Source organism: Nothoprocta perdicaria, unplaced genomic scaffold (genome assembly GCF_003342845.1).
Source record: "Nothoprocta perdicaria isolate Ctin4 unplaced genomic scaffold, notPer1 scaffold_368, whole genome shotgun sequence".
Classification (NCBI taxonomy): Eukaryota; Metazoa; Chordata; class Aves; order Tinamiformes; family Tinamidae; genus Nothoprocta; species Nothoprocta perdicaria.
The window spans coordinates 488,013-500,926 of NW_020455608.1; positions in this window are offsets into that span (position 1 = coordinate 488,013).

Genomic DNA, 12,914 nt, shown 5'->3' on the forward strand with positions numbered 1-12,914 from the left:
ATCTGCTGTTTCATCGTGGTCACTTTGAAATAGTTAACTAATTTCAGAGGCATTTTAGACAAGTGATTCACATATCAGTGAAGCCAACTGAGAATATTTTTCTAGGAATGAGATTTTAAGGGAAAAAAAAAGGTATTTTCCATACAAAATGGAGGACATAGACTCCCTATAACTCTTTTTATATACTGTGTGACTATATTAGCTTACATGAAACACGTACTTTAGCTTTTCTTGCCAAGAGTTTCCCAATTCTGTGCTACACCACGTTTCTACTCAATACCTCTAAGCAGTGTCAGAAGGAATGCTGTCAGCTTACAGCAGTTCTTCTGTGATGGGGAAGCAATTTGCTCTAGGCTATTATTTTTGGTTGCCTTGCGTCAGTTAGAATGAACGTGTTTTGAATCTTCATATATGCTTGTTCTGTTTTCAAAAAAAAGTTAAGTTCTGCTGTGTCTAAACCTGCAATTTTTACCCGTGCAAGTGGCATTCGCCTTTTAATTACAGGTCTTCTGTATATGTGTTTCTATTTTTTATTTGGATATTAATCTAGACTTAAGAGACCAGGCAAGCAAAATTTATTTCAATTTTATTTGCTGATCTCTAGATAATTTTATTAGGCTGTGTCAGTAGCAAGAAATTTAAAATATGGAATCCTTCATTGTTATGGAACGTTAAGTGTTAGATTTTTCAGGAATACAAAAAAAAAACCTTGTATACTCCATTATTCCTGAAACAAACTTTTTTTGTTTGGGGTTTTTTTTTTTGTTGGTTTGTTTATGTATGTTTGTTGTTTTGTTTGTTTAAAAGTGCTGATAAATCTTACAGAAGAGTTGGCTGGTGTTCCTACTCAGGAAAGAATTAAAGGCAAGCTTTCTTTCATGTGAAGTACCTTACAGTGGACCAGACAGGAGGCTGAGGTTGAGACTGATGGAAACCATAGCAGTTTTCTGGCTGCGTTGTCTCGCAAAGTGTCCCATGGGTGAGACTTGTAACTTTTGGCTCAGTTAGAGTAGAATTTTTGGAAAGCTGTACTTTCATCTACATCTACAGTGTTGATGTGGATAGTTCTCATGGAGAATAGCTGTTCTTCAGCAAGTTAACAGCCATTATCTTTCTTTTTCAAATTCTGCTTTGCTTCACATGAGTTGATCTGTTTTCTCTCTAATTCTTGAGATTAAGGTTTCTTTTTTGGGAGGCTTTGCCTGTTTGTTTTGTTTATCTTTTTCAGATCTGTGTACAGTTAGTAACACTTGGTATCAACTGGTACTACACTTTCCTTAGCCCTTCTGAGTGTAACTGCAGGTTAAAAGCACAAGACAAGCTTATGTCATTGTAGCTGTTTTATTTCATCTGAGATAGTGCTTGAAGGACTACATCTATCTGCACTAATGTGAGCAATAAGCAGGAATAAATGGCTACTTCTTTGAACCTCACAGACGAGAAATCACATACTAACTTTTAGACTTAGTGTTTGCAAACGAGGTTAGAATGCAACATGTAAAAGCAGTATTTCTTCACAAGTTAAGGAAGAGAGAGTGGTAGTGAAAAGTGAATAAACTGCTTGCCTAGTTTTGTTCTAGAAAATGTCATAAAAATAGCCAGGGAGAGTAGAAGAAAGTAGTACTGTTATTTAATGAAGAACTGGTAGCATCTATGTTAAGGTAAATCTACGGATTCAAATAGGTTGAAAAAACCTGTATTTTAGAGGGCTTTTTTGGATGGCGTAAGGATAATCATCTTTTTAGCAGTTTAACCATCTTTTTTAGAGTTTAGCAGGTGTGAACAACTTGGATTTAGCAAAATTTGAGGGTGAGAAATACAGAATGTCAAAAATGGAATTTAGAAGTTGCCCCACAGTGGAAGTTTGTGACAATGATTAAGGTTTTGAGTTTCACAAAATTAATAACAGAAAAAAGTAGAAACACTTATATGTTTGTATTTATGAGGGATCTCATTTAGAAGTCTATTCCAATTTTTATCTTAAAAAAATACTTTAAAGATAAGTAAAAATCACAAAATATTTGAAGCTCAGCGTTTTTCTTTCCTCCTGGCATTCCTAGACTAACTCAAGTGCAAAGCCAGTTACTCTTTTAAATCATTTTTCAATATGAAAAATGGCATCTGCCTTTGACCTTCAAATCAGTGCAGCCTTTAAGTGGATATAAAGGTGGTCATGCAACAGTATAGCTGCCTATAGTTTATATTGCAAATTAGAGAGGGTTTTTCATTCAAAATGCAAATAAGTTGTCTGCAGATCATGTTGCCTGTGGCAGCTTGATTTGGATGAGGAACTGAAAATGAGAGGAAACTGGTGCTGTTGGGAGGGAACGTGACCTGCACCCAGCAAAGTAATATATGGGAAAAGATGCATTAGCTGTTATGTGTAATTATGAGGCTTGCCTTTGTTCTGCAGTCTCATGCTTGATATTAAAGCAAGTTCTGAGCAAAAAGAGCTCTTGGTTGGATTTAATCCCCTTTTCCAGTATGATCTTCATGTCCTTGTAGAGACTAAGTTTCTAGTGGCAGTAAGCTAAAACATTGATGTTTCTGATTGTTGATCTTACAGCACACCCCCAAAAAAAGAATAAATTTGTTTATTCCTGCAGAGTTGAACATAAGACACTTTGCTTTTTGGTTCCTGAATCAGTCTACTCATTTTGTGTATGTGGTATATGAGCTTTCAGGCATTGGATGTGTGTCGGAACTGTATGCTACTGCCAGAGGGCCTTCTCCAGAAACACCAGTGTGCAGAGCTGCCTTAACTCCTGGCTGCTGACAGCTCTGTTCAGTGCTATTCAACATCTGTGTAATGCCTTTGAAGTCTGTACAGACCACTGATGTTTTCATGATCTTTACAGGTACAAAAAGCAGTCCAAACCTGATGGAAAATACAAGCACAGGCAGGCTTTCCAGAGACACTTCACCATGGCCTCCATGGCCTGACTTTAAATAGGCAAAATGAGGCATATGCCAAAAAAAAAAAAAAAAAAAAAAAAAAAAAAAAAAAGGCACACACTGTAATAGAAACTATGCAAGTAAACACTGAGGTGAGCACTTTGACCAGAAGGCACATGTAGCCTTAATAGCCATTTGAGCATGGTAGCAGAAAGGGAGGATGCAGCTTCTGCCTGCCTGCAGCTAATTGTGTTTCAGTAACTTAAAGTGTTGTAGTTCTATTTATTTTCTTTATATTGCAAAGGGAAAACTGGCAAACAGGCAATTGTGTAATAGTGATGCTGTTGTGTAATCATTCTGGCATGTTTTGAAATGTGCTGAATTCAACTCAGTTGGCTACAGTAATTTGTTAATAAAAGTCGGCTAATCATCACCTTTTTTAAGCCTCTTACTCTTAGCAAGTAAGCAAATGCCTCGTGTCCTATTTGGCTTCAGTGATTTCCTAGCATCATTTATTCCATTGAAACTTAAGTGTTTATTTATCCCTTTGTGTCTGATAAGCAGTCTATAATAATGGAGGTTCCTCAGTTATATCCTTTAATCTTAAAAAATCTGTTGCTTAAAAATGTCTGGTATTTTCTATGTTGCAGGACTACATATTTGTGATTGCATGTTTAAAGAAAACCTTCAACACTCAATGGAAATGCTTACAAATGTTTTAGGTCACAAGGGAAGCTCTATGCTCTTAGGTAGAAAGGTTAAAAATTGTTGAGCTTCCTAAAATGATACCTGGGAATTTGTTCTAGCAATAACAGTGCAGTATTGATATATGCTTGCAGATGTGGATATGAGAAACTAGAATCATTTAGTTAAGGCATAACTGGAGAGTCCTGTAGCTAAAGTGCTTGGTAATGTTCTGTAACTGCAAGTTTCTTCCCTAATAAATAAAATGTCAACAGCTGCTTTTCAAATCTCTAGGAGCTGAGGGCGAATTCTACAGGGTTATCCAGGTAAATTATTCAAGGTTTAATAATCACTGAATGATCTTAGGTTGTAGGAAGATTTCTTGATCATTCTGCGAAGTGAGGTGGGGAGTGAGGTGGAATGTGCTGACCTTGTACTATCAGTGCAGCAGATCTTTCTGAGTATACCTTTTTTTCCAATTTGTACAAATCCTAGATATTCTTTCCCATGGCCTTCCTACCAACCTGCCATAGTCAGAAGATTTTCACCCATATTTTCCATATGCTGCACATACACACTCACTTGTAGTGTGCTGCTTGTTCTTCTCTATGAGAGTGAACTTTTTTTTCCTGTTTTCATGGAAGTGTAAGATGTCTTTGTGCAGGCATTTTGTCTACTATGGTTTGGTATAGTATCTAGTCAACAGCTTATGTTTTTAAACAAAACTTAGAATATGCTTCAATTTTGAAACTTTTCAATAAGCCCAGGAAAATCTTGTGTTAAGCCTCAGATTTATTGAACATATTTATTTCAAGTATTCTTTCTTCTAATGGAATGCTCCTTTACCAAGGAGATGCTTTTAACAAAGTAGACTTTCTCCCTCTTTTTCTAGGATTCCTCTATTTTCTACCTACTTTTATCTTCTAATTATGTATTCTTGAGTCTTGTAGCTGGGTAGATCGAAGCTTGTCTACACTCTATTTGTTTCATGCTTTCCGCCTGCTTCTCTTCCACCCTCTGTTTCTTGCTTTATCTGCATTTTACACCTTTTTTTTGTCCTTTAGGTCTCCTCTGTGAAATCTCTCTCACCTGTGCTTTATGTGTTTTTCTTCTTCATATTCTTACCCATGAAATGCAAAAGTTCAGCTATGCTATACAAGCAGATAACTGAAGATCGTTTTGAGTACCCAGCAGTGTGTAGAATGCTGCTCATTGCATGCCATGGAGCACTTGAAAAGTTTTTTTTTCAGTCATCAGATGTGACAAATGGAACTTAAGAATGGAACTTTTAAAGAAGTACTCATATGTACTTAGCATTAGTGAATTCACAGAAGAAAAAGGACCTTCCCTTAATTATTCAGATGAATGAGCTTCAAAGACTTGTAGATCAGTCATTGTGAAATATTTCATGTTCTATTGGCAGTTCTTGTTCTACTTTTTGTGTTCACATGTGTACAGACATTTATGCACGTATGTTATATTCCTATGCATTTGCCTATATGTTTACACAATGTACATGTAAAAAAGTGCATAGTATATATGTTACAATGTATAGGGATAGTGCAACAAAGTTTTGGATTGTCGTTCTTTTTAGCTCTTGAAGCAATTTTTGGAAAGGTACCAAACTTTATATATTTTTAACATTTGTTACTAACAGTTTTTACTTTGGTGGTAGAACCTAAAGAGCTCCTGATTAGAGGAAATTGATATTTCAAGAGCTGACATGCAACCATCCTAGAATGCATTCACAATCAGGATTACAATAATGTGACTGTGGCATATCACAGAATCACAGGATGGCGGAGGTTGGCAGTTACTTTTTTTGACTGAACATGTGAAGAACAAGCACACAGGAGAAAGGAATCAGAGTACTAAAAGTTTTATTTTGTTTTTGTCTTTGGGTCATTTTTGAGGTCTAGCACTGAGATGTAACTTGGAATTTAGTATCATGTCTCTTTTTATCACTGTTGAAGTATTACCAGGAGGAGTATAGTAGTATAAATGCATTAGCTAATTAGGCTAAGCAGGGCAACATCATAAGGCTGCCAAGATTGATTAATATTTTTGGCAACTGTTTCTAGCTATTAATGCATGACTCATAGTAATTAAACGTATAAAATGATAGCACTGGTGATTGACGACTTAGCTGGTAAAAAATAAAAAATAATGCTTAAATTAAGTAATATGAAATATATTTCAAGGAAAAAAATGCAATTACTATACCACAGAGTGATTTTTTTTGCCAGGTAAGAAACAAATGTTATGTTGTTCAGATACCGCTGTGCATTGCATTGTGACATTCATGTGAGGTTGTTTACTTTGCATCCCCTACTTGCATGGTACTGTTTGCTCATTTCTGCAAATGTATACAGCTTCCTAAGCCATATATATTTATTATCTTTCATGTATTCTGTCCCTGTGGATTAGAAGCTTTGAAATAAACAAGGCAATAGCTAGAAACCAGTACAGATGTAATTTCTTTGGCTAACATGTAGTCATGGTTCAAACCCTTACCAACTTGCTAAGAGAACATTAAAACTGTACTGAAGAACAGTAAGTTATGAACATCTGGAAATGGCAGATTTTTTTTATTCTTATGATTTACAACAAAAAAAAAACCCACAATTTCAAAGGCTGACAAAACTTGTTTAGGCTTAAAAGGCTTAACAAATGCCTGTAAAATCAATGAGTCTGCTATGAAAAATGTAAACTTACTTTACATTCTTTAATCACTTCTGAAAAATAATGTTGCTAAGTTGCCTCATGGAAGTTATATTTCATTGGCTTTTATCATTTCATTTTTCCCATGGAAAACTGTGGCTTCAATCATCAAAGTTATTCAGTCTTTTCTTACCAAGTGCTTAATGAATGTGCCTCCTGGCTAGCCTCTATTCTGGATTTCCTCTAACATCATCTAGCCAATATTGCATAGCCCTTAGGGCTGGAATTCCTCCCATTTCCATTTTAAAAGAAGACAGTCACCGTATTCTTTTTTTATTCAGTCACCGTATTCAACTTTGTTTTAATGCAAGCTTTTGTAAACATGGTTATTTTAGTTTCTTCAAGAAAATATTTCGTTATACCTTGTGAGTAGAAAACATCAAGCAGTCGCCTCTATGTATCTGATAGCTTTATATTCAAGTGGTATGATAGTTCCTTAAAACAGTGTAGAAGGGACCAGTCTCTAGGATTTTTTATTATCCCTTAGCTTAGCACCTTGCAGATGACTATTTCAGGTACTGAAGCAAACACTCATCATGTAAAATAAATGAGCAGCAAGAAAAGAGTGGAAAGATAGAGAATCCCTGGAATCTGATTATTTATTTATTGTAGTACCAGAAATGCAAAAATAAAAATGATGTAGAACTGGGAGACATCTAAAGTCTGCCCTTCAAAGACAGATCAAAGAGTTATTAGATGAGCGCTGGTATGTCTTATATGTGGTTCTTTGTGTTCTCCAAATGATGGGAAGCTACCTCTTCCTTTGGTGGCTGTTCCAGTGCTTAGCTGTAGACACTGCTTTATTGTTCCAAACGGGGCTAGGTTTTGATATCCTGATGACCATTTTGAATCTGATTACCACTATGAGCATGATGCCTTTCAATTTCACGTAAATTTATTGGTTTTTTTTAAACTTCTTTTTTTCTAGACTAAACAATCTGGTCAATTCTCATCTCAATTCTTACCACTGCATTATAGTTTTCTTTGAAATATGATTGTGAAGAGAAATCTGTGTCAAGCAGAAAGACTTTTTGCCGACAATGTTTCATTAATACTCAATATTTGTTTTTTACCATGACCAAACTTGAAGGGTGATTTAAGAACTTTTAAAGATTTTCAAGCTTACCATAAAATAAAGGCATACCATCAGTGATTTTAAAATGCTGAATGTAAACCTTGAGACAAATCTAAGAGAATACAGCAGAAAATCACAATACCTAGAAAGAAGTGCTCTCATACCAATCATTTCTGCTGCTTTTACATCTGGGGCTATACTCAAAAGAAATTCATTGCAGATATAAACTATGTTTAATAATCTTTGGAGTAGAGCTTTATGCTTTTGCCTAGTCCTGCATAGGGCTCTGTAAATACTGCCATTTGAATCAAAAGTCAAACTTTCTATCAGACTTCCCGCAACTAAAGTTTAGAGCTGCCAGGCTCTGATTTCACTTCTAGAAGAAGAAAAATAATTCCGTCTATGGAAAAATCCTTAAAGTGATAGAAAATTGTTACCTGCCTTTAAGATATTTGATTCCTAGGGATGATGCTCATGTTGATATCTCATAGGGGAGAGGAATGGTGCTGCTGCCTGTAGCTTTATCAAAAAGAGTAAAGAGTGAGTTCAGAGCATACTGTGCGAGATGGGAGTCATATAAGTTTGTGTAAAAACTATGAGAGGTTTGTTGGCTTTGGAGGATTTTCTTTTTTTTTTTTTTTTTAATCTCAGTAAAATGCTGAAAAGACTATACTTATTCCACTCATTTTCAAAATAGGTTCTTTGTATGAACTTTACCCAAATCTTCCTTCTGAAATGACATAGCATATCCTTACACTTGTCTTTCAGGACAAGCTGACTACCATGTGTCAGAGCTATCTCAAAACCTCGCGAGGGAATAGGTGGAATTGAGAATGGAGGCTTTCATGGTGAAGTAAAGAGTAAGACTGAGTATGTAGACAGTTGTGTTGTGGCCGTCCCATACATGGGCTTTCTGCTCTCATCTGCTTGGAGGAAATGTGTGTGGCTGCTCTGTTGCTTCAGAATTACCACAGTGCAAGAGTAGAGCAGCAGTTACTTTTGGGAATCCCAGCACTGTTTCTAAGTTCTTAGTTGTTTTTTCTTTTCACTGTGGCCACAAAATTGACAATTGTGTGCTTTACCAATGGCAACAATAATACTGGTCAGAATACTTATTAGTGTTTTATTTTTACTGCAGTTCTTCAATTTGTTCTAATGCCTGGTTCTGAGCTTCTTGTAATCTTGCTGTTGGATTTTTTTGTTTGTTTTGTTGTGTTTTGTTTGTTGTTTTTTTGTTTTCTTGTTTGTTTATTTTCCGAGCTCTATTGTCTTCCAGTCCATGGAACTGGACTTCTGGGCTTTTACTGTTACCCTTGCATCTGCTAGAACTGCTTTCATTCCTTCAGCTTGACTTTCTGCTGAGTGACTTACAGAGAGCTTCTCCCCTCAGGTCGTATGAGCACAGCAAGATAGTTCACACTGCCTAGCTACAGGTCAATTGCACCACCCATCAAACCTAGTGCTTGGTTTTGAGTTGCTTGGAGATCGCATTTTGTCTCCTGACGCTTCCCATGAAAAAAATCTACAAACTTGACCTGGTCCGTAACTTCATTAATACAACTCCTCTTTGTTGCAGAAGCCAAAACATCTATTTAGAGAAGCATTCAATTACATATTTTTTAAGTTCTGGTCTGCTTACCAGAATACTCCGGAATGACTTGGACCAACCCTGATAAGCTGAACTTTTCTTCCTTGCATTACAAAAACTGCTTCTTTCCCAAGCCCCGATTCCAATTCCAAATGGGACTCTCCTGCCTAGAAATTAACCAGAAGAAATCCACCATAATATCATTATCAATTTAAATTAGACCAGAACAAAGGTAAAGCAAATGTATGAAGCTGATATAACCTGTCTGGTTGGAACAGGAAATGAAAGTAAGATATTTTTTAGAGGAGGTTTGTAATCTGTTTTAGAAATTGTGTTGTTTGTTTGAAGGGTGCTTGGCCCTAACGTAGACCTTAATCTTGAAATGGAGCCTGAGACAAAAGAGGGAAGAAGAGTAGAGATCAACCTTTACATCTACATATGCAAAGGTCTCTATGCTTTCCAGAGAGATGTGTTCTTATAGTGCAACCCAAGTTGGCTTATGCCATGAGTTTACAGCAGCTAGGATATACACCAATACATTGATTGGGTTTTAAAATGATGCCATGAATCATACCCAGTGATGACATCTGTCTGGCTAATAAATTAAGAGTGGCTGAATTAACTTGATACCCTTCCATTTTCTGCCATACATCTTCTCTAGTCTCCCTTACTACACCATCATCATCATCAGTGTAGCATGCTAGAGTATCAGTTAATAATGCAGACCCAATGCTTTATGTAGACCAGAAGTTTTCGCTCCATAGGGATTCCATTTTACCCGTTGGCACCAAAAGATTTCTCATCTCATTTGATCAATGTGACCTTTACCTATTGCACTACATCTACATTTTCCATCTTTTCTGTGTATTTGTTATCCCTGGCATTACAACATTCCATCTACTGTCTTTCATTAAATTTCTAGTATGACAATTGTGTTGATGTCCGCATTACAATTTAGTTTCCCTGCTTAATGTCTTAAACTTCTGCCATTCACGTAATACCATGCTTACTATGGGCCTTTTCCTTGTCTGTGCCTTGTGTAAATGTCCTTTACCTGGGAAGCAGATTTACTGTTACAGATTTACAGCGGGGTGCCTTTTATCAAGCAGAGCATCCTTATGCACCTTCCCCACTTCTATTCAAGGACACATGTTTAACTGCTTTCATTGTTAACTAAAACTGTTTATTAGAATATATGCCCCAAATTGACCTAGGTTGTAGTGAGGCTGTGAGTGATCACATCACTATCTAAAATAGGACAAGAGGAACTGGCCTTCAGTTGTGCCCAGAGAGGTTCAGGTCAGGCATCAGGAAGAACTTTTACACAGAAAAAATAATGAAGCACTGGAACAGGCTGCCCAGGGAGGCAGTGGAGTCACCGTCCCTGGCAGTGTTCAGAAAAAGTGGAGATGAGTCACTTGGGTACATGATTTAGCAGATGTGGTGTTAAGGGACTTAGAGTTGGACTCAGAGGTCTTTTCCAACCATAATAATTATGCAACTCTATGATTCTGTGAAATCTGTTTGATTGATAAAAAGAGAGCTGTAGGAAATCAAAGGCTTTAAATGAACAGGAAAGTTTCCATTGATAAGCAGGGGACTGAACCTCTGTGATGGTGTGCTCCTTCCCACTCCTACACCTCCCATGGGCTGTCTCCCCCTCCACCTGACCTACCTGTAAACAGCACAAAGATAGAGACTGATTGAGCATGGGCCAACTAAGGCGGGTCCAGCATGCAAGCTGATTATGAGTCAATCATCTTCCCCCCCATCTCCCCTCCAATAAATGGGGGTCAGTCCACAGAGCTCATTAGGCTCTTCTGCACAGCAGGGGGCTGAACTGCAAAACCTCCTCTTGAGCAGAGGCTGAGAGATAACTTACACACTATGCATCCTCAGTAAGTCGTAATTAGTAGCATGGTAAAGCTTCTTGAACCTTCAGAAAACTTTGTTAAACTTCCTCTGATTGATTGTGCATGTAAATCTTTTAAAGTGTTGACCAAGTGTGGGATAAGAACTGAATCAGACTCCAGCACCCAGAGTCCCCTGAGAAAGAATTTGAAAAGCAAAGGGGTCTGCTCTAAACCTCATGACTCAATGGAAGAGTTTATGCTCTTCTCCCTGACACTTTCAGCTGGCTCTGTTCTCCATACAGTTAAGAACCAGGTGAACTTTGCCATTGACCTTTATTAATTCAAAGAAAATTTATGAATGTACTGTGTTTAGTCATTATCTGACCTCAGTGAAACATCTTCCAGCTCTTACAAGTGAGGTACATCACTCCTTGCTCAGCTGTGACACACACAAAAAGCATGACAACAGAAAGTCATGACCACATCTCATGCCTTTCCTATTTATTTTTATTTAGGCACTGGAGGACAAAACACAGAGCAGTCTTAGCTTTGAAGAACAGTGCTTTGCTTTCTGGCATTTAACAGAAGGACATTTTACTGTAAGCGAAGGGCATGAGTTCTTAAAGTGGCATTAACTGACACCCAAAGCACTTGCTCCTTAAAATCTCACTCTTTCTTAAAAGACATAATGCAAGACACATGCTTGAATAACAAGATGCTTGAAAAACTGCACTTAGTCATTCTGCCTTAAACAACATTTACAAGAGCTAGCAGCACTTGCAGTTCTTTGAAAAATCCTTAGAGTAGAATTAAAGAGACTACACACATGTATGTCTGCAAGATATATTCCTGTGCAACATTCAGCTAAAGTAGCACTGGCACAGCAATTTCCTATTTTTCATGGGCAAATTTGGCACCAGAGCAGCTCAGAAGCTAGTGTATCTTTGGTTTCCAAGTCTAGCCTACACTTACGAGCATTAATAGGCAGCATCTCCAGGAGGTATAGAACTATAGCTGGCTCAATATGCATACCTCACTGAACCTGAGTGAAAGGTCTTTGTCTCACAATAACTTGTATCAACCTTCACTTACCTTTCTCTCTGTTTTTCCCTTATAGTATGGAAGGGGAAAAATAAGAACCACCAGGAAAAAAAAAAAAAAAAAAAAAAAAGAAACCACCAAACCACAATGTTTCATCTGTGAAAGGCATCTGTCACTACCACTATGTTTGAGAGGCAAGAGCATAGCAGATACAGAGTAAGGAAGCAGCCCATATTAGAGCACAGGTAAAGTCCAAGCTTTCTTAATCTTTTGTCTGACCTAAAAAAAGAATATATAACAATGCCCAGCAATGCTGTAGGCAAGCATTTCATTCATCCTCCATATGTTAACTCCCCACAGCACTATTTTGAAAGAAAACACTAATTATTCCACCAAAGTTTACAAGCAGAGTTTAGATAGGAAGTATAAAATTACCTTCCAGGGAATTTGCCAGGACTTGATCTTTTGTCAGTGAAAAGCTCCAAGGAATTGTCAACAGCAATAAATGATAGACATTAATATGTAATTATGTCTTAGCTGTAAAAAAATCTAAGTAGTCTTAACAACTGTGCAGGCTGTATTCAATTCAAAGGTACCAAATTGGGGTCACAAGATTCAGGCTGTCTTCATATAAGATTAAGAGTTTTCAAGACAGTATCTTACTAATGAAGATAATGAAAGGTTTTCAGAGCAAATGATCTTTGGTATCAAGAACTCACCTTTCAAGTCACCTTTCAAACCTACAAGTCACACTGTTAAGATAATTAAAATTAATCCTGATTTGTGCTTGAGGTGACCGCACCAAGTAATACCAGCACATGAACAAAAATAAGTTGGAGAGAGGAATGTCATTAATTTTGCTGCTTATGAGATTGATTTATCCTATCTGTTAGTACATAAGCATGGTACCACTCTATGTTAAACAAAACATATTAGGTGTAGGGAAATTCAGACAACAACTACAGTTAGTGCAAGCTAATCTTACCAGGTATACCGATGCATGTCTGTGACTATCCAGTTATTCACATCAAAAACTACCAATAAACTCAAGGGCTTT